The following is an 18,567-nucleotide window of genomic DNA, read 5'->3' as shown; positions in this document are numbered from 1 at the left end:
AAGACAATATAGACAACAAAATGCACCATCGAAAAAATATGACACCAAAATTGAACGGTCTGCACTTTCAGATCTAGAAAATTCCGCCAAACATAAATAAATTAAAATACCATAAAATAAAATCTCGGCCCTTAAGGCTGTTTAACATGTTGGCACGTTCAACCAAAAAAAAGATATATATACATTTTTTTTTTTAAACAAATACCATAAAACAACAAGTGCCATTTGAATAAACATCCCTTAGAGTGCATCTGTTGCTCAGCAGAAATTAAAAACAAACTTCGTCTACTGCCTGTATATAATTAGTCAGAGTTTATCACTTCATTTTTATTGATACTTCACATCAATGCTAGCAATGTGGTAAATCATGGTAAATCACGATAGAAAAATGGTAAATCATAGTAAATAATACTATTACATGATGTATCATAGTAAATCAAGCTAGCAATGTAATGAATCCTGGTAAATCATTCTAGAATGTGGTATATCATGGTAAATCATCCTATAACAGGATAAATCAAGGTAAATCATGGTAAACTATGGTAAATCATGCTAGAATCATATTAAATCATACTAGAATGTGTTCAATTGTGGTAAATCATGGTGAATCATACTAGAACTTGGTATATCATGATAAACCATGGTAAATCATGCTAGATTCATGGTAAATCATGAAAAATCACACTAAATTGTGGTATATCATGGTAAATCATGCTAAAACATGGTCTATTGCATCTATGATGTCACTGGTTAAATGTATGCTAAATAAAACTTAATGTTTTTTGATGCTTTTGTGCTTAAAGGCCTTAAAGGCCTTAACTGCTTGAACACCGCTAAATGCTGCTCGCAGCTTTAATTATTATTGGATTGGTTGAGAAATATTAAAAATTGACAGTCCAACAATAGGCTGCTTTGTCAGTAGGTTAACGGTTACCATACAATACTATGCGTCTTTTAAAATGCATTGCATGAGTACTGTCACAAGGACATTGCTTTACGACCAGTTTGTAGTGTCTATTATACCATCGCAAGAATGGGAGGAAACTGAGCCCCTCATGAGGCAAATGAGAGCTCCCTCTGTTGAGCCTGATGAAATTGAATTCAGTAAACAATCCCTTCGGATCATTCCCATGTTCTTAAAGGGGACGGTCACACACTAAAAGTAAAAGGGTCTGCTCCAAGCAGAAGGAAGATCCCATATGGTCTAGCGGTCAGGATTCCTGGTTTTCACCCAGGCGGCCAGGGTTCGACTCCCGGTATGGGAAGATCGGGTTGTCTTTGCATCACTTAATCGAAACAACCAGCATGTATGTCTGTAGCAGTTTTAGCCGGTGGCGGAGATTCAGCAACCTGATATGTTGAGGTTCTGTCCCCAATCAGTGTGCCTTCGATAGCTCAGCTGGAAGAGCGGAGGACTGTAGGTGGCAAGTTGGCAATCCTTAGGTCGCTGGTTCAACTCCGGCTCGAAGGAGTTCTTTTTCACACATAAACTTTTCCTTGGCCCTGCTTCTCGACGAGGGCGTCAGCGCTTGAGTTCGTAGTTCGCCATTTTACAATCACGGCCGCCGGTGGTGGGCAAAAACTCATTCCCTGACCGGGAATCGAACCCGGGCCGCGGCGGTGAGAGCGCCGAATCCTAACCACTAGACCACCAGGGAAAGTCTGCTGACGACTTGCCCTCAAGCCTGGCTGTCGCCATTACCAGATTTTGCAGCAAGACCACTAATACTTGTATTTTACTCCAGGAGAGGAGACGTCACCGACCCTGGCAAACTGACAAACTGTCACAGACTCTGTAGGAATATCCTAACAACACCACAACTTGCCATGAAAACAAAAACAATAAGATCGCCAACATGTGAGGCCTGCATCTCGAGAGTTTTTAAAGCAGTTTTTTGCAGACGTCTGTGGCCCTGGATCCCAGTTCTTCCACTGAGAAACTGTCACAGGCTCTGTAGTAATATCCTATTATATAGGATATAATTTCCAAATATTATTTCTACCTCTCACCCGAAATCTACGTAAAGGAGCATGTTTATCACAAATTTCTAGAAGGATAGATTTGAAATAATCCCAAGCATCAACCACATCAGGTATAATTGAAACCAACTGTAAATCACTATTATATACATCATGCAAAAAAGCCTGTACATTAAAATTTTTAAATTGGCGTTTAAGATTTGAATTGAGAATTGAGATCCCCAACATGTGAGGCCTCCATCTTGAAGGTGTTTGTAGCAGGCCCCTCATCTGACCCCTTCCTGATGTTGGCTCCAGGTCTGTTAATAGCATGAGAAAAAGTAGATGTCATCACAGGCCTCTGCCCAGTCGAAAACCAACAGGTGCCGTGTAAGCTCATGGACACCTGATCAGTGGGCCATTGGTGCAATGGATAACGCGTCTGACTACGGATCAGAAGATTCTAGGTTCGACTCCTGGCTGGCTCGCTCTGACTCTTTTACTATGCTGTCAGCCCTTAGCCGTTTTATTAACCCATAGTTTTTGTTATTATTATTATTGGATTGGTTGAGAAATATTAAAAATTGACAGTCCAACAATAGGCTGCTTTTTCAGTAGGATAACGGTTACCATACAATACTATGCGTCTTTTAAAATGCATTGCATGAGTACTGTCACAAGGACATTGCTTTACGACCAGTTTGTAGTGTCTATTATACCATCGCAAGAATGGGAGGAAACTGAACCCCTCATGAGGCAAATGAGAGCTCCCTCTGTTGAGCCTGATGAAATTGAATTCAGTAAACAATCCCTTCGGATCATTCCCATGTTCTTTAAAGGGGACGGTCACACACTAAAAGTAAAAGGGTCTGCTCCAGGCAGAAGGAAGATCCCATATGGTCTCGCTCTGCCTCTTTTACTATGCTGTCAGCCCTTAGCCGTTTTATTAACCCATAGTTTTTGTTATTATTATTATTGGATTGGTTGAGAAATATTAAAAATTGACAGTCCAACAATAGGCAGTAAATTTTTTAATACATTCAAAGGAGGAATTGTTTCAGGAGGGACAGTAGCTTGAAATTCATTCCACAGCCATGGAGCATAGTAGGAGAAAGATGATTTACCATGCTCTGAATGTACCATTTGAATGTAACATTTAATCTTAAATCTAGTCACTAAAAAAACCCTTTTGGTCTTAAAACTAGACAAATGCTTAAAACTCTGCAGTTTATACTTATTATAAGAATTAAATAATAAAAAAATTTAGTGAAAATTGCATTAAAACTAGAATATTTTATCTTAAATCTAATCACTAATATACTGTTGGTCTTAATACTAGACAGACATGCTTAAAACTATGCAGTTTTCACTTTTTTTAAGCACTGAATATTAAGTCATTTTTCGAGAAGATTTCATTAAAAATAGAAAATGTAAACTTAAATTCAGCTATTTAGATTTTCTTTAAAACACGTGACCTGAAAATATTAGAAAATTCTTGAAACAACCCAATAAAGAAATATTGTACAAACATACATTTAAATAAATAATCAAACAACATATTCAGTTTTGCTGAACATTTATTAAAGAACATCCTCTTTAACAAATGGAGCATATAAAGCAGGATGAACTGATTCCTAGGAAGTGTCAGTGTCATAACATGGCACATCAACAACAAATGTTCTGCATAAAAAAGCTATGCCTCAGTCTGTAAGCTGCATACATTGTATAACCTCAAACAGCTTTAAACAGCAATTACTGAATTGATGTATTGCATTAATACAATTGATTCAAGAAACACTAATTAAAAAGCAGGGAAATCTCATAGTAGCACAGATCAAGTGCAAATATAATGGGGAACAAATCAAAAAATTAAAAACAAACAAATACTCCATCACTGCCTCAGCCATACAGGTTTTTAGAAGTATTTATTCAACAAACATTTTCCATTCATGAATGGCCTTTTTATAAGAGGGGGTAGCATCCTGCTCATGGAGCACATCTAGCAGAACTTGTGTTTGCAACACAGACAAGAGTGTGGCAATACACTTGGGATAGGTCAGGTGGAATGCATAGTAATATGCCAGGAGGTAGAGAAGCCCCTCGTGGAGCAGATCTTTCTCAAAGGTTAAAACTGGAGTTGTACCTACAACCACCATGCAGTTCTCCTCACCAACCAGCAAAACAGGACTAGAAAGCACACGCCGGTGGACGAAGGTATCAGTGTCCTCTGAGGGCTAGAAAACCAAATATATAAATACAGAATTTAGACTACAAACACAGCAAAAAAGGAAAAAAAAAGTAGTCAAGTCACCTTCATTTATATAGCGCTTTTAACAGTATAGATTGTTTCAAAGCAACTTTTATAAAAGCAACAGTTATAATAGGACATTACAGTAACAGAGATTGTTTTGGCTTTACAGCAGCTCTAGAATAAAGTTTTTGTCCAGCTAAAGTTAGTTTTGATTGATTCACTTCCGCTTACACAACACCGTTTTAACTGAAAACAGAAAACTTTGATGTGTTGTGGCAGACCATTTGCGTCTGTTTGGTCAAGTAATGTTTAATGTCTCGTGATTGCGCGTCAGAGACCGATACAAAAGAGAATTAATTGTTGAATAAAGTCATTATTTTGTATTTTTGGCGCACAAAAAAATACTCAGCGCTTCATAACATTAAGGTTGAACCACTGTAGTCACTTGGACTATTTTAACAATGTCTTTCCTGCCTTTCTGGGCCTTCAAAGTGTTAATTAAATAGCTGTCAATGGAGCCGCCCTGCTAATAAATTAGTATTACTGAAGTAAAACTCACCGTAAGAACATGGAAAAGAGCCTCACTGATTGGGAACACTTTCTTGGGTACTGCAGAGCCAGATGGGAAGAGCAGTGGCAGGGCGGTAAAAACAGCAAAGGCATGTTCAACTAGTAAAAAAAAAAAACACAAGAGAGGAGATCTATGTTGATATGCACTAAGACATTTAACACTTTATAATAAGTAAACAGTAATAAAGTACTTGCAAATCATTAGTAAACTATTAGTTTACAGTAAATTCATAGTTCATATATTGTAGTATCTACATTGTTAATATATTAAAGGGACATTGTGTAGGAATTTCTCCCATCTAGTGGTGAAATTGTATTTTGCATTCAAACGAATTGTGCTCTCCAGCGCCTCGCTTTTTCAAATGCGTGTTTCATCTACGGTAGCTGTTATGTACCAAAAAGCTATGACAGGATGTCTTCTAATGGCACTTCGTCGAGTTTTCCTTCGGGTGAACAGGTTTGTTATTTCAAACAAACTGCAACTTGACACAACGAACAAATGAATGTTACAGTATGAATAATAACAGTGCAATACAACCTTTTAAACTTGCCGGGGCCGTGAAGCGCCTCTCACTGCTCTGCTCCTCCGTTTCTGCTGCTTTCAGTCACGTGACACTGGCTCTGAATGAAAACGTGTTGTGGAAACGCGTTGGCCTAGTACTTTTTGACCCTCTCTACTATTATAGTTTTTCAAGATGGCGGAACGACATGGAAGCCTCCGTGGACCTACCCGTCACATGTATACAAAGATAATAAATTCTTCGTTTACGAGGATAAGTCAGATCATTGGCAGAGGTATTTGTAAACCATTGAGGACATATTTATGAATAAAAATATTGATTTTAGATAATAAAATACCTAAAAAACTACACATAGTCCCTTTGATATGCTTTAAACAAAAAGTGAGTTCATTGTCACTGTAATTAACACAATTATTATTGTTTAATTAGCTCGTAGTAAAGGAATTTTCAATTGGTTATTAAGAAATGGTAAATGGAATGCATTTATATAGCGCTTTCAACAGACCCATGGCCACCTAAGTGCTTTACATATTGTCTCACATTCACTCATTCATACACCGACGGCGGTGTCAGCCATGCAAGGCACCATCCAGCTCGTCGGGAGCAGCGGGGGTTAGGCGTCTTGCTCATGGACACCTCCACACTTGGTCAGGTGGAACCGGGGATTGAACCAACGGTTTGTAGACAACCTACATGAAGCACTGAGCCACTGCCGCCCATTAGGTGTAAATAGTTCTTTAGATTGAGAATGGAAAATGTAACTAATTAAGTGCTTTAAACTAAGCTTTATTAAACATTAAATGCGTTCATATTCAGTGTTCCTTAAAATGTTTACAAATACATGTAAACCATAGAATACAAATACAATGAGCAGTTAACTAACTAATAGTTTGCAAATGATTTGCAAGTACTTTATTACTGTATTTATTATAAAGTGTTACTGAAATTAGGTGTGTGGGTATTATCTATAAAAAAAAATCAATCAATAAAATAGAGCTTTACCTCCATTTAATGTCCTTGGAGGCTTCATGACTTTCTTCATGACACCATAAAACTGAACCTTGGAGTAGAAGGTCTCCCACCTGCCTTTCACCTCAGAAATGTATTGGCAATTGTTTGGCTCAATGATTCTCCGCAGTTCATCCATTGTCTGAGAGAAATAATTATTGAAAGTTATAAGAATCATCAACCTGTATGTCTGCAATTAGGTAGATGATATGTTTTACATCAGTCTAAATTATGCTTCGGCGTACTCACATGGTCCAGTTCTTTGAAGCAAGGGGTATGCCTGTAAAATTTGTGTGGGTCTCTCTTGCTCCTTCACAGCATTTGAGTCAATAAAATTTCTTCTGGATTGGAACTCCAGGTCTAATAGATGAGTTACAGCAGCTTTGTTTGGCTTCTTTGCTTTGTACATTTCTCGTAGAGTCCTGTAATGTCGTGCCTGTGTTTTCTGGCTGTCAAGGCTGTTGTCTGGACCATCTGCTATAATTCAGCCATATAATATAATTAGAATTTATCACTGAACAATATGCACAAAATCAACAATTCAAGAATGTATGCCACATAAAAATAAATAAGGCAGAATTAGGCTTACATATATTACCAAATATTATGGTATTATTTATTGCAAAAATTCTATACGTTTTTTAGTAAATTTTGATGTACATACATGCTTCATCGATGCTGTCATTGTCTTGCCGTGGGGTGGTTGATTTTGAAGGTGGTGATAGATTAAGTGTTGATGCACTGGAATCAGCATCATAGTCACTTGCCACTGCAGCAGAAGGTTCTTCGTCCAGACGGGCTCTCTTGGAAGGAGGGTGTTTGGCCTTCACAGGACTTCGGATATTTGAAAGTCGCTTCATGAGCTTTTTGGCAACAGTGTCCTGTACAACAGAACAAAAGCATCAATGAACAGTTTTGAAACAATGTAAGCAGAAAAACATGCTTTAACTATAAATATTCAAGTAAATAAAGTCACTTACCCACTCGTGACTAGATCCAGTTGACTTATCTTTTATCATAGGGTAGTATTCCACTAACCGCTTTGCCATAGCAAGAACTTCATGTTTAGTGGGGTATTTGTAGTCATCTGAAGAGGCTCTTGCAATTGAGATCATATTTGTCATGGTATTTCGGATGAGCCGGCAGAAGAGTTCCTTTGATAAGGTGACTTCACCCTCTTTTCCAAGACGCTGCTGCTCAAAGTATGCGCGTCTCACGTGTTGTAGTTCACTATCAGTGAAGAGAACGTATTCTGGGCTGGGTAACTTCAAAAACTTTGAAGTACTGGGGTCATCTCGTTTTGAACTTTCATTATGTTCATCATCTGCTGATGAACCTTGGGCTTCAACAGGAATCGTGTGCCCCTAAAATACAAATGTATACTGTACATTAATCAGATCAGACAAAGTCATTTTATTTTCAGAACATTCAATTCAATTCAATTCAATTCAAATTTATTTGTATAGCGCTTTTCACAATACACATTGTCTCAAAGCAGCTTTACAGAAATTGCATTTCGGAAATGTACATAGAAAAATACAGTTAGTTAATCAAGTATTAATTTATGGCATAACATATCGCCGGCTTTGAGTCGTCTCTTCACAGGCGTCGAGTCGTCTCTTCACAGGCGTTGGGGCATCTGAAGTCTCCGTGAGAGGCTGGATACAAACTGGAGCTGACGAACGCTATTTACCTCGGGACTAGCGTCCCGAGATAACAGCAGAAAGGCAGATGGGAAATAATTAGCATAGCTGATGTTCATAATGTTAATGCATTCGAACTGATTCAGCAGTAGTATCAAAGGTTAAGCATTAAGTGAATGCTTGGTTAAAGAGATGCGTCTTTAATCTAGTTTTAAACTGGGACAGCGAGTCTGAGTCTCGTACAATATCAGGAAGGCTATTCCAGAGTTTAGGAGCTAAATGCGAGAACGCCCTCCCTCCTTTAGTGGACTTAGATATCCTAGGAATGACCAGAAGCCTCGAATTTAGTGATCTTAAAGAGCGCGATGGATTGTATGGCGATAGAAGGTCTGTTAAATACACAGGAGCTAAACCATTTAGGGCTTTATAGGTCAGTAGGAATACTTTGTAATTGATACGGAACTTGATAGGTAACCAGTGTAGAGATGATAAAATAGGTGTTATATGATCATATTTCCTTGATCTAGTAAGAACTCTAGCAGCTGCATTTTGCACTAACTGTAGCTTGTTGATTGAGGATGCAGGACAGCCAGCTAATAAAGCATTACAGTAATCTAGTCTCGAGGTCATGAATGCATGAACTAACTTTTCTGCATCAGAAACAGATAGCATGTTGCGTAGCTTAGCAATGTTTCTAAGGTGGAAAAAGGCTGTTCTTGTAATATATGAAATATGATTTTCGAAGGTCAAGTTGCGGTCTAGTATAACACCCAGGTCTTTTACTGTAGTGGATAAAGTAACAGGACATCCTTCTAAATTAAAGTTGTATTGTAAGGGATTTTGTGGGTAGTTTTTTGGACCAATAAGTAATACCTCCGTTTTATCTGAATTTAATAGCAGGAAATTACACGTCATCCAGCATTTTATATCATTTAGACACTCTGTCAATTTAGATAAGTTAGTGTTTTCATCTGGTCGTGATGAGATATATAATTGAGTGTCATCAGCATAACAGTGGAAATTAATTCCATGTTTTCTTATAATATTACCAAGTGGCAGCATATATATTGAGAATAGCAGAGGGCCTAACACCGATCCTTGCGGCACTCCATAGTCTACTGACGTTATCTTTGATTTTTCCCCATTTAAACAGACAAAATGGTAACGGTCTGATAAGTACGATCTAAACCAGCTTAATGCCTGTCCCTGAACACCAGTGTAGTTTTGTAGTCGATCCAAGAGTATTTTATGATCGATAGTATCGAACGCAGCACTAAGATCGAGTAGAACTAGTATTGAGATACAGCCTTGGTCAGAAGCTAAAAGTAAATCATTTGTAATTTTAACTAGCGCAGTTTCTGTGCTATGATGCGGTCTGAATCCCGACTGGAATTTTTCATAGATATCATTTTCTTGTAAGAAAGAGCACAATTGAGCGGACACAATTTTTTCTAGTATTTTAGACATAAATGGAAGATTTGAGATGGGTCTGTAATTTGCTAAGTTATTTGGATCTAATTGCGGTTTCTTAATGAGAGGTTTTATTACTGCCAGCTTGAATATTTTTGGAACATGACCTAAAAATAAAGACGAGTTAATAATATTAAGAAGAGGCTCTTCGACTACAGGTAACACTTCTTTCAGTAGTTTAGTGGGTATTGGATCTAATAAACATGTTGTTGGTTTAGATGCAATGATAAGTTTATTTAGCTCTTCCTGTCCTATAGTTGTAAAACGGTGTAGTTGTTCTAGAGGGGCCATAATTGAGGCTGAATCATAAGACATCATAGAGGATTGTATATTTACAATTGTGTTTCGGATGCTTTCTATTTTCTCATTGAAGTAATTCATAAAATCATTACTACTATATTGTAATGGAATATTTTGCTCTGGTGATGTTTGTTTATTTGTTAGTCTAGCCACGGTGTTGAATAAAAACCTTGGATTATTTTGGTTATTTTCTATTAGTTTGCGGAGATGCTCAGCCCTGGCTGCTTTTAGAGCCTTTTTATAACGTGACATACTGTCTTTCCACGCGATTCTAAAGACCTCTAAATTAGTTTGTTTCCATTTACGCTCTAAGTTACGAGTTTCTCTCTTGATTGCATGCGTAGCACTGTTGTACCATGGTGCTTTAGTTTTCTCTCTAACCTTTTTTAATCTAATTGGTGCAACAATATCTAGTGTACTAGAGAACATGGTGCTCAAACTGCTAGTCATTTCCTCTAGTTCATCTGTTTGTTTGGGTGCACTGCGCAGCTGAGATAGATCAGGTAAGCTATTTGAGAATCTATCTATAGTGGTTGGAAGGATTGTTCTGCCTGGTCTATAACGTGGCGCAACATGACAAATTTCAGCAGTACGTATTATACAAGTTACCATGTAATGATCAGTGAGATCATCACTTTGCGGTATAATATTTATATCAGTTGGATTGGTTCCATATGATATAATTAAATCTAGTGTATGATTTAGACGATGAGTGGGACCACTGACGTTTTGCGTGACCCCAAAGGAGTTTAATAAATCTGTAAACGCAGTCCCTAACGCATCATTTGTATTATCTACGTGTATGTTAAAGTCTCCAACAATTATTGCTTTATCGACATTGACCAATAGATCTGAGAGAAAGTATGCAAACTCTTTTAGGAAGTCAGCATAGGGCCCTGGAGGTCTATATAGGGTAGCCAAGGCTAGAGATAATATGGATTTTTTTCTTGCATCTAAGAGCGTAACATTTAGCACAAGTACTTCAAACGAATTAAACCTGTGACCTGTTTTCTGAGTAACATTAAGAATATCTCTATAGATTGTTGCAACACCGCCGCCACGACCGATCAGACGGGGCTCATGCTTATAACAGTATCCTGGCGGAGTAGACTCATTTAGACCGAAATAATCATTTGGTTTAAGCCAGGTTTCAGTAAGGCAAAGTACATCGAAACTATTATCTGTGACCATTTCATTTACAACAACCGCCTTAGGTGTGAGCGATCTAATGTTTAGAAGACCTAGCTTTAGAAATTGTTTTTGTTCACTGATATTTAGATTTTCTGGTTTAATTACAATAAGATTTTTGCTAGATCCTACACTAGATTTATTGTTTGGCCTCACTAAGCGAGGAATAGACACAGTTTCTATATAATGTTCTACACTACTTATATCAATTAAGTTGGGACAGCAAAGACTGTGATTTGGACTTTGACTTACTAGTCATATGGTGTGTAACGTCTTGGAGAGGCGTCTTATATAACGTCTTGTTATATAAGTAACATCTCACTTATATGTGTAAGAGTTAATCTTTAACCACACCAACTTACATATGGTGTGGCTAAAGTACTGAAAATGTTATTTCCACTAACAGGTTAAAAATATCCAAAACACAAGTATTTTAAATAAAAATTACCTGTTCTTCCTTATGAGTCATAAGCCAAATGGCTTTGCGCCGCAGGAAGTGCTCAGGACCAGGAAAGAGATCTCGGATATCATCTCGTGAGAGAGTTGGTAAAATCTCTTCCCCAATGTTAGCAGCTTAGATTAGAACACATGTAAATATGTTAGTTAGCATAGCTCAGGTTTCTAAGCTTTATACTTTGTATGCAGAACTTTTCAGATATTGTAAAAAATATATCCACATCATTATAGCTATTTAGTTTACCCAAATAGAGAAATTTCTGTTTTGTAACATGGACCTAACAGGGCAGAAATATTAAATCTATGAAATTATTTGTGTATAAAAACAGGCAATAATGATAACATTTTCATAACACTTGACAATAAGGTTATTTTTAAAAGCAATAAACAGTTGTAGAGCATTTAACAACATTGGTTAATATTAGTACAAATGTTCATTGTAGTACAAATGTTCATTAGGGCTGTAATGTCCCAGTCGATTAGTCGATTAATTGGTCGATACGTTCTGGTTCAACTAAAATTCTGATTGGTCGATTTTTTGCGCGTTCATTTAATCAGTTTTGCCGCGCTCATTTCATCAGGGGGAAAGCACTAACTGCTAATGGGGGTGTTTTCAGAGTACCCCTTTTTCACAGGTAACAGTCTGTCTTCAGAACACCCCCTTGTTTTCACTTTTTTTTGGATTAGCCCAACCCACTGGAGAAGAGAGACAGATAAGTAGGCCATTGAAGGTTTGAGGCTGAATATTATTTATTTAATTGTGAGAGCGTTTAATAGTCAGTCTTCTTCTAACATGTCAACAACAAAGACATCGACAGTGTGGCAGCATTTTGTTAAAATTGGGAAAACGGGAAAAAGATCGAATGCAAAGTTTGCAAGCAACAGTTTGCCTTCCACAGCTCGACGACAAATCATCTAAAAGCGGTAAGCTAACTTGTCTGCGTTAGGTTGCCCTGTCTGTTTTGAGTAGGCTATTATGAACATATCGGAATTGGCATATCAGTTATGCACTTTATTTCGTTTCTGCTCTTGATCTGGTTTGTTTAATAAATATTCTTGTTTTTATTAAAGTGGACATGCCTTTTGTGTTTATTAAGAGTAAAAGCTTTAAGTTAATAGTCTATTTGTCTCTCAGCCGCGAAGCTGAGCTCTGTGCGAGGACATGCACAGAGCGGCTGAAATGATGAACTGAATGACAGTTATAACTTATTATTATAACATATGACAAAAAGAATTGTCTAAATTATGTTGCATATTCCTCAACAGTTCTTGTGATATCACTAGTTGACAACATAGTACTATTTTCGGAAATCATAGGCTATGATATTGTGCAGGTGCACGTGATGCAACGCTGTCAGAGCCGACAGACTCGTGTGTCAGACTCATTCATTTCAGTGCAAAATAATTAGGTCAAAAATGATTTAATATGCTGCAAATAGCCTACTAGTTTTTTATGTTTATTTATAATCCATTTAGGCGGACAACAAGTACTGCGCACAGTGCGCAGCTAATTAATTTAACGTTTTTTTTTCTAACGTCATTTTTAGTCGAAAGTTTCAGGACTTCTTTTTTCTGAGGTAAATGTGACCGTTACATGACATTGTTTACAAGTTGTTTAACTGACGTCTTTCCACGGTTGAAACACTGATTGAGCGATTTCATGTGACATGATAAGGATTTCGATAAGTTGTTCTCTATCTTTTAACTCACTTTTAGATGCACTTTTCACAATGCTCATTCATGTTTATTTCGCGCGGTAACTGGTATTATTAAGGCGGAAGAGAAGATCATGCGCTCCGCGCTGCTGCTTTTCTTGAGCTGCGCCAGAGGGATCTCACGCCACAGCGCCAAAACGGTATTTATGTTTTTGAATTTAGTAATAAAATGGACGTAATTTGAAATTTGAGACTTTATTTCATATCAATAGTAACAAAGCACAAAGATTATTGCGATTTATTGGATGCACGTTACAATGTTCCATTCATTCATCAAATAAAAACAGGATGACTAATCGATTCTTGAGATTTAAGAATTGATATTGGTTCGTGAAAAAGAGAATCGATTAATATTGAGAAATCAATATTTTTTACCCAGCCCTAGTAAATAGTTAGGCTAATTCATAATTTATACAGCATTAATATACATTAATAAGAAGTTTATAAATACAGCTATAGGCTAAATGCTTTATTCTTGATTTATAAGCATATCTATTGTTTAATAATTGTATTTTCATACTTTATTAATGATCAATTTATAATTTCTAAACTAATACATTATTTACAAACCAGTTTTTTAAGAGTTGTCAGTGGTTCATAAGATCAGTTAGAATGTGCAAGTAAATGATTAATAAACTATTAAAAAGGTACATTTATACATATTATTATTTAGACATATGTGTTAATAAATGCTTTATTCTCATGAATTCCTAATGTAATTCATGGTTAATTCAGGTAGTTATAAAGCATTTAGTAGTGGTCAGTAGAGCCCAACCGATATATCGGTCTGCCGATATTATCGGGCGATATGAGCCTGTCGCAGATATCGGCGTATATGACGCAGATATGCCACCGATATGAACTTTTTTCAGAACATATAACGCGATAAAATGCTTGTAAATTGTGTAACTACGTAGTTTGTCCAGCAGAGCACGCTCCATTGTTTGCTACTGGCGACCCAGGTCACTGTGGTGACACCAGCCAACACTTCATTAATGAGGTCTCTTAAGACACGGTGTAAGATGCGGGCACACATTAGCTTCCACTCCACTGACAAGGTATGAAACATGGCTCGCTAGCTAATGTAGCAAACGAGTATGATAAGCTCGTTGTAAGAGTAAAAGCCAGGGACATCGTTTGTTTACTTTATAGTGTCTCACCTGGTGACAACGTAGCGTTAAATCACCATTCAACAGACTCAAGCCACCACCACACTGCTAACTAGTTAGCAACTTACCTTTAAGACACCGCTTGTCTGCTGATGCTTGAACAAGACAAAAGTGACAAAAGACAGTTGAACCCATTATAATCAGTGATGTTGTTCACACTGGATGCGGCGTAAATTATATATAAGTATATATAATATACGCATAAATAATAATGCTACTGTATTATAATATTAGGGGTGGGAGATATTGACAAAAATTAATATCTCGATATTTTTTTTCAATATCTCGATATCGATATTCAGACGATATTTTTGCAATCCTTCAAAGAAATGTGTGCAAACTGGCAAAGAAGGTCCAGTTGGTCTTTTGACTTGCTGCATTTGACCGATTATTGTATAGTATTACTAGTACATAAAGATATTAGACATTATTGATTTAAAGACTCCTAAGGCTCTGTCACTGCGGGGATCTCGCATACTCCGCTCTGCGGGGGGATAAATAAAAACAACATTTTTTAAATAATAACATATTATTCAATAAAGTCTTTATTGTTCTTTTATATTTTTAATAGGGGTGTAATGGTTCACAAAATTCACGGTTCGGTTCGATACGATACAGTGGTGTCACGGTTCGGTTCGATACGATACAGTGGTGTCACGGTTCGGTACGTTTTCGATACAGCAAAAATAAAGAAATGCCATAGAAATTTCCTATTTATTAAAAGAAAAATTATTTTTAAATAAGTGTGAATTTTCCTACATCTTGAAACTTTTAGTTTTATAAATGGGGGTAATGTTTTGGTCATCACATTAAAAATAACATTAAAATAACATATAACATTTGAGTTTTGAAGTGCTGGAAAAAGATATGTGACGTACTTGAAAATATTTTAATATTCCTGCCAAACTTCCATGGTTACAAGTTAGTGTTACTACATTAAATCCACGGTGAATGATCTGTGGACTTAAAACCTATTCATTCATGGAACAATGTTTCTCCTGGTTTCCAATGTTTCTCCTGGTTTCGTTCTCCAACGTCAGCGCTGTTTGATCCGTTAATAACGGAGAAATTGTTACGCTTCTCACTAGATCTCGCAGCGATGTTATTACTTCAGTGGCGAATTCAAATGCTTTGTTTACTGGATCTCTTATGTAGTAACGGTGTCGCTTAATCACGATCGGCTCGCGCTGCACTGACATTCGTCCGAAATGATAATCTGTGCGTGAAGCACAAAACAATGAGTTTCTTTCCGCTTTCATTACATTTGCCATTTGATGTTGCGCAACGTTGTGGTGTTCGCTCTAGCGCGGATTTTGGTCGGCAGGAAAAATGGTCCAACCACCGGAATGGTTCGGTTTGTAATGCGTACCGAACCGATCTCTTGGGAAAATGTATTCCATCTTTTGGACTCATTATACAACGCAATTTTCTAATGATGCAATCACGAAGCTCGCCACTTGAGGGCGCCACAGACATTTAAGAAAAACTTTTTAACTTCAGACTGCATTTTTCCGCAAACAACGCATATTTTGCGTTTTCTAGCAGCTATTTTATTAATCGTACATCGGCTTTACTCTTTACGTTTTTGGATTGTTGCTTCAACCTAAGAAACATCATAACACAAAGGTAAGAACTTCGTAGTTGTATTGCAAATATAGCAGCTTACTCTTCTGCAATTGGAACGATCGTGATTTTGTACAAAAAAAACCCCATAAAATACAGTCAAACAAACCCCTACAGTATTAAAATCGCTACATATAATATTTTAGAAGGTTATAGTGTGCATTATTTGTTTTCTCTTTAACTTCCTTCAGATCTTTTCATGTTCGGGGGGTCGGATTGTACAAATTATGAAATATTCGATATCCCAACTTTGCATATCGTTCAGACAACAATTTGGATATTATCGTCTAAACGATATATCGCCCATCTCTATATAATATACACATAAATAATATCGGCCAATATATCGTTATTGGGCTTTTTATACTCCCTAATATCGGTATCGGGCCCCAAAAATCCATATCGGTCGGGCTCTAGTGGTCAGTTAACTATTTTTGTGAGCTCATCTAAAGTGAGGACTAGTTAAGCCTCCTAAAGCTTTTACAAAATAGTTTTAAAGGCTCTCAGTTATCTTCCTAAGTTTAGGTTCTCAATCCTGGACCTGGGGACTCGCAGCTCTGCACAGTTTGTACTCTCCCTCATTTAACACACCTAACTCAGATCATCAGCTCATAAGGAAAGAGCTCTATGAACTGAACTGGGTGTGTCAGATAAAGGAGACATATAAAATGTGCAGAGCAGTGGGTCCCAAGGACCAAGATTGAAAAGGAAACAAACACAACACAGAGTAATACACGTCTATGTTCTGTATCACTCGTGTTGTGTTTGTTTCCTTTTACTGTTTAGAAGATAACTGAGCCTTTAAATCTCTTATGTTAATAAAGCTTTCATTAAAGGTGGGGTATGTGATTCTCTTTTTTGTCCATTTTTTCAAAATAACTTGAAATCCTATTCCTAACCCACTTACAGCCACTGATTTAGAAGCACTGAAATGAAAATTAAGCAATTTAATCATCTGTGGAACGGGCAGGACTCGAAAAACTCCAGCCAATCATTTCCAAGACCACCTAGAATCATTGGACAGTAAGTTCGTCAATCAAACGGTCGCACCACACCCCCCTCCCCCCAGCGCGCGTGACCCCCTTTGTGCGCATACTCAAGGCTCGTGACGCATGCGCATCTCGTCAGTAAAGCCAGTTCCATGATTAGTAGTAAATCGTCATTACAATCTCTCACGCATCTGAGTTTTCGCTCGTGCATGATTGCGCGTCCATGTTCTTCGAATAGGTGGAGTCAGGGCCAGCGTTGGAGGAAAGAAGGTAGGACCATTTGAATTGTGTATTTTCAAAATCTGCCGGTCGTTTTCCAAATCACATACCCCACCTTTAACACAAATGTCTAAATAATAAAAATTTAAATTGTTTATTAAAGCATTTATTAACACACTGAGTAACTGTTACTAGGCCTATATGTCTAAATAATATGAAATGTACCTTATGAACCACTGACAACTCGTAAATAACTGGTTTATAAATAATGTAATTTAGAAATTATAAATTAAAAATTAATAAAGTATGAAAATACAATTATTAAACACATTAAATATATGCTTATAAATCAAGAATAAAGCATTTAGCCAATATCCGTTTTTATAAACTGCTTATTAAAAAAAAACTTGCATCATAATTAAGTGATTGTCAAAACATTTGGTAACTAAAGAGAATTTTAGACAACTGAGAGTTTAGTGACAACTGCTACATGGTAAAATAACTGGTAAGCTACTGTTTTCTTATTGCTGACACAAATTTCAAGATTTCAATTCAATTCTTGTGATTTGATTTCGATCTTTATTCAATATCGATTAATTTGGATAAATATTAGGCACAGTAGATACATGTTAATCTTCTGTTATTAAATTTTGTTATTAAAAATAACAACTATATAATATAATATATAAATAAAATGTATTTTTTTATTACAATAACAATGTTATAATATTTTAACGATATAGGTAAACAAAGTTATAAATGAATATGTAATATAGTGCATATATTTAGCAAAATATTCCTCTCTATAGCCAATTTTTCAAGCCAACCAACGTGCTACGGTCATTACACGGCATTCCTGAGGTAACTTATGTTACATGTAACGTTATGTGACATATTGTTCTCATTGACGTCTTTCCACGGTTGAAAAAACACTGATTGATAGATATTATGTATGAGGCATACACATTTCTGTAAGTTGTTTATCTTTCAACGTACCTATTGTCCATTCGTGTTTATTTACTATTAACTAGATATATTATTCGGTTCACGTCCCGCTTGAACTGAGGCACTAAGTTACTACAACAGCAGTCTGTCACGTCACATTTACAAGCGCCAAAACAGTTTTTATTGTTTGAATTTCGTAATAAAATTGACAGAATCTGAGAGCTGATGATTCGTTTCATATCAAAAGTAACCTGCTCTGTCTTGTCTGCCTGTGTCAGTGTCCTCTTCGCGATTTTTCTCTGTGTGAGAAAATGAATGTGGGGCGAGAGCGTGCTGAATGCGTCAGAGTTTGGCGTCAGCTAATTTCATTCCGTTACAAATTGTTTCCAGTAGGAAGTATTTTCGATAACAATTCAATTTCAAATACACAGAATGACCAATAAAGGAAACTTGCAACACATTTTTACAAATGACTTACCTTTAAGAGTGGAAATCGCAACATCATCGAGTCCATCCATGGTGAGAAACTGGCGGGAGGAAG

The 18,567-nt window shown here is 36.8% G+C and overlaps 3 non-coding genes and 1 pseudogene across 4 annotated transcripts; 2 read left to right on the top strand and 2 right to left on the bottom strand.

Moving 5' to 3' along the window:
- The first annotated feature begins 1,193 nt into the window (after positions 1-1,193).
- trnae-uuc (transfer RNA glutamic acid (anticodon UUC)) lies at positions 1,194-1,265 on the top strand. The gene has a single exon. It is a non-coding gene; the product is annotated as a tRNA-Glu (tRNA).
- A 119-nt stretch (positions 1,266-1,384) lies between these two features.
- On the top strand, positions 1,385-1,471 carry trnay-gua (transfer RNA tyrosine (anticodon GUA)). The gene is given in 2 exon segments: positions 1,385-1,421; positions 1,436-1,471. It is a non-coding gene; the product is annotated as a tRNA-Tyr (tRNA).
- A 115-nt stretch (positions 1,472-1,586) lies between these two features.
- Positions 1,587-1,658, bottom strand: trnae-cuc (transfer RNA glutamic acid (anticodon CUC)). Its single transcript has one exon. It is a non-coding gene; the product is annotated as a tRNA-Glu (tRNA).
- A 2,146-nt stretch (positions 1,659-3,804) lies between these two features.
- LOC143731492 (uncharacterized) lies at positions 3,805-18,544 on the bottom strand (annotated as a pseudogene). The gene is made up of 8 exons (XR_013200769.1): positions 18,505-18,544; positions 11,359-11,483; positions 7,290-7,673; positions 6,974-7,190; positions 6,559-6,786; positions 6,304-6,451; positions 4,770-4,879; positions 3,805-4,193 (listed from the first exon to the last, which is right to left on the bottom strand). The product of XR_013200769.1 is annotated as an uncharacterized LOC143731492 (transcript).
- Positions 18,545-18,567: the final 23 nt, after the last annotated feature.

The sequence above is a fragment of the Siphateles boraxobius genome, unplaced genomic scaffold, assembly GCF_051911475.1.
Source record: "Siphateles boraxobius isolate OS27281-9 unplaced genomic scaffold, OSU_SipBor_1 87, whole genome shotgun sequence".
In the NCBI taxonomy this organism is placed as follows: Eukaryota; Metazoa; Chordata; class Actinopteri; order Cypriniformes; family Leuciscidae; genus Siphateles; species Siphateles boraxobius.
This window is presented reverse-complemented; position numbering and strand designations above follow the sequence as displayed.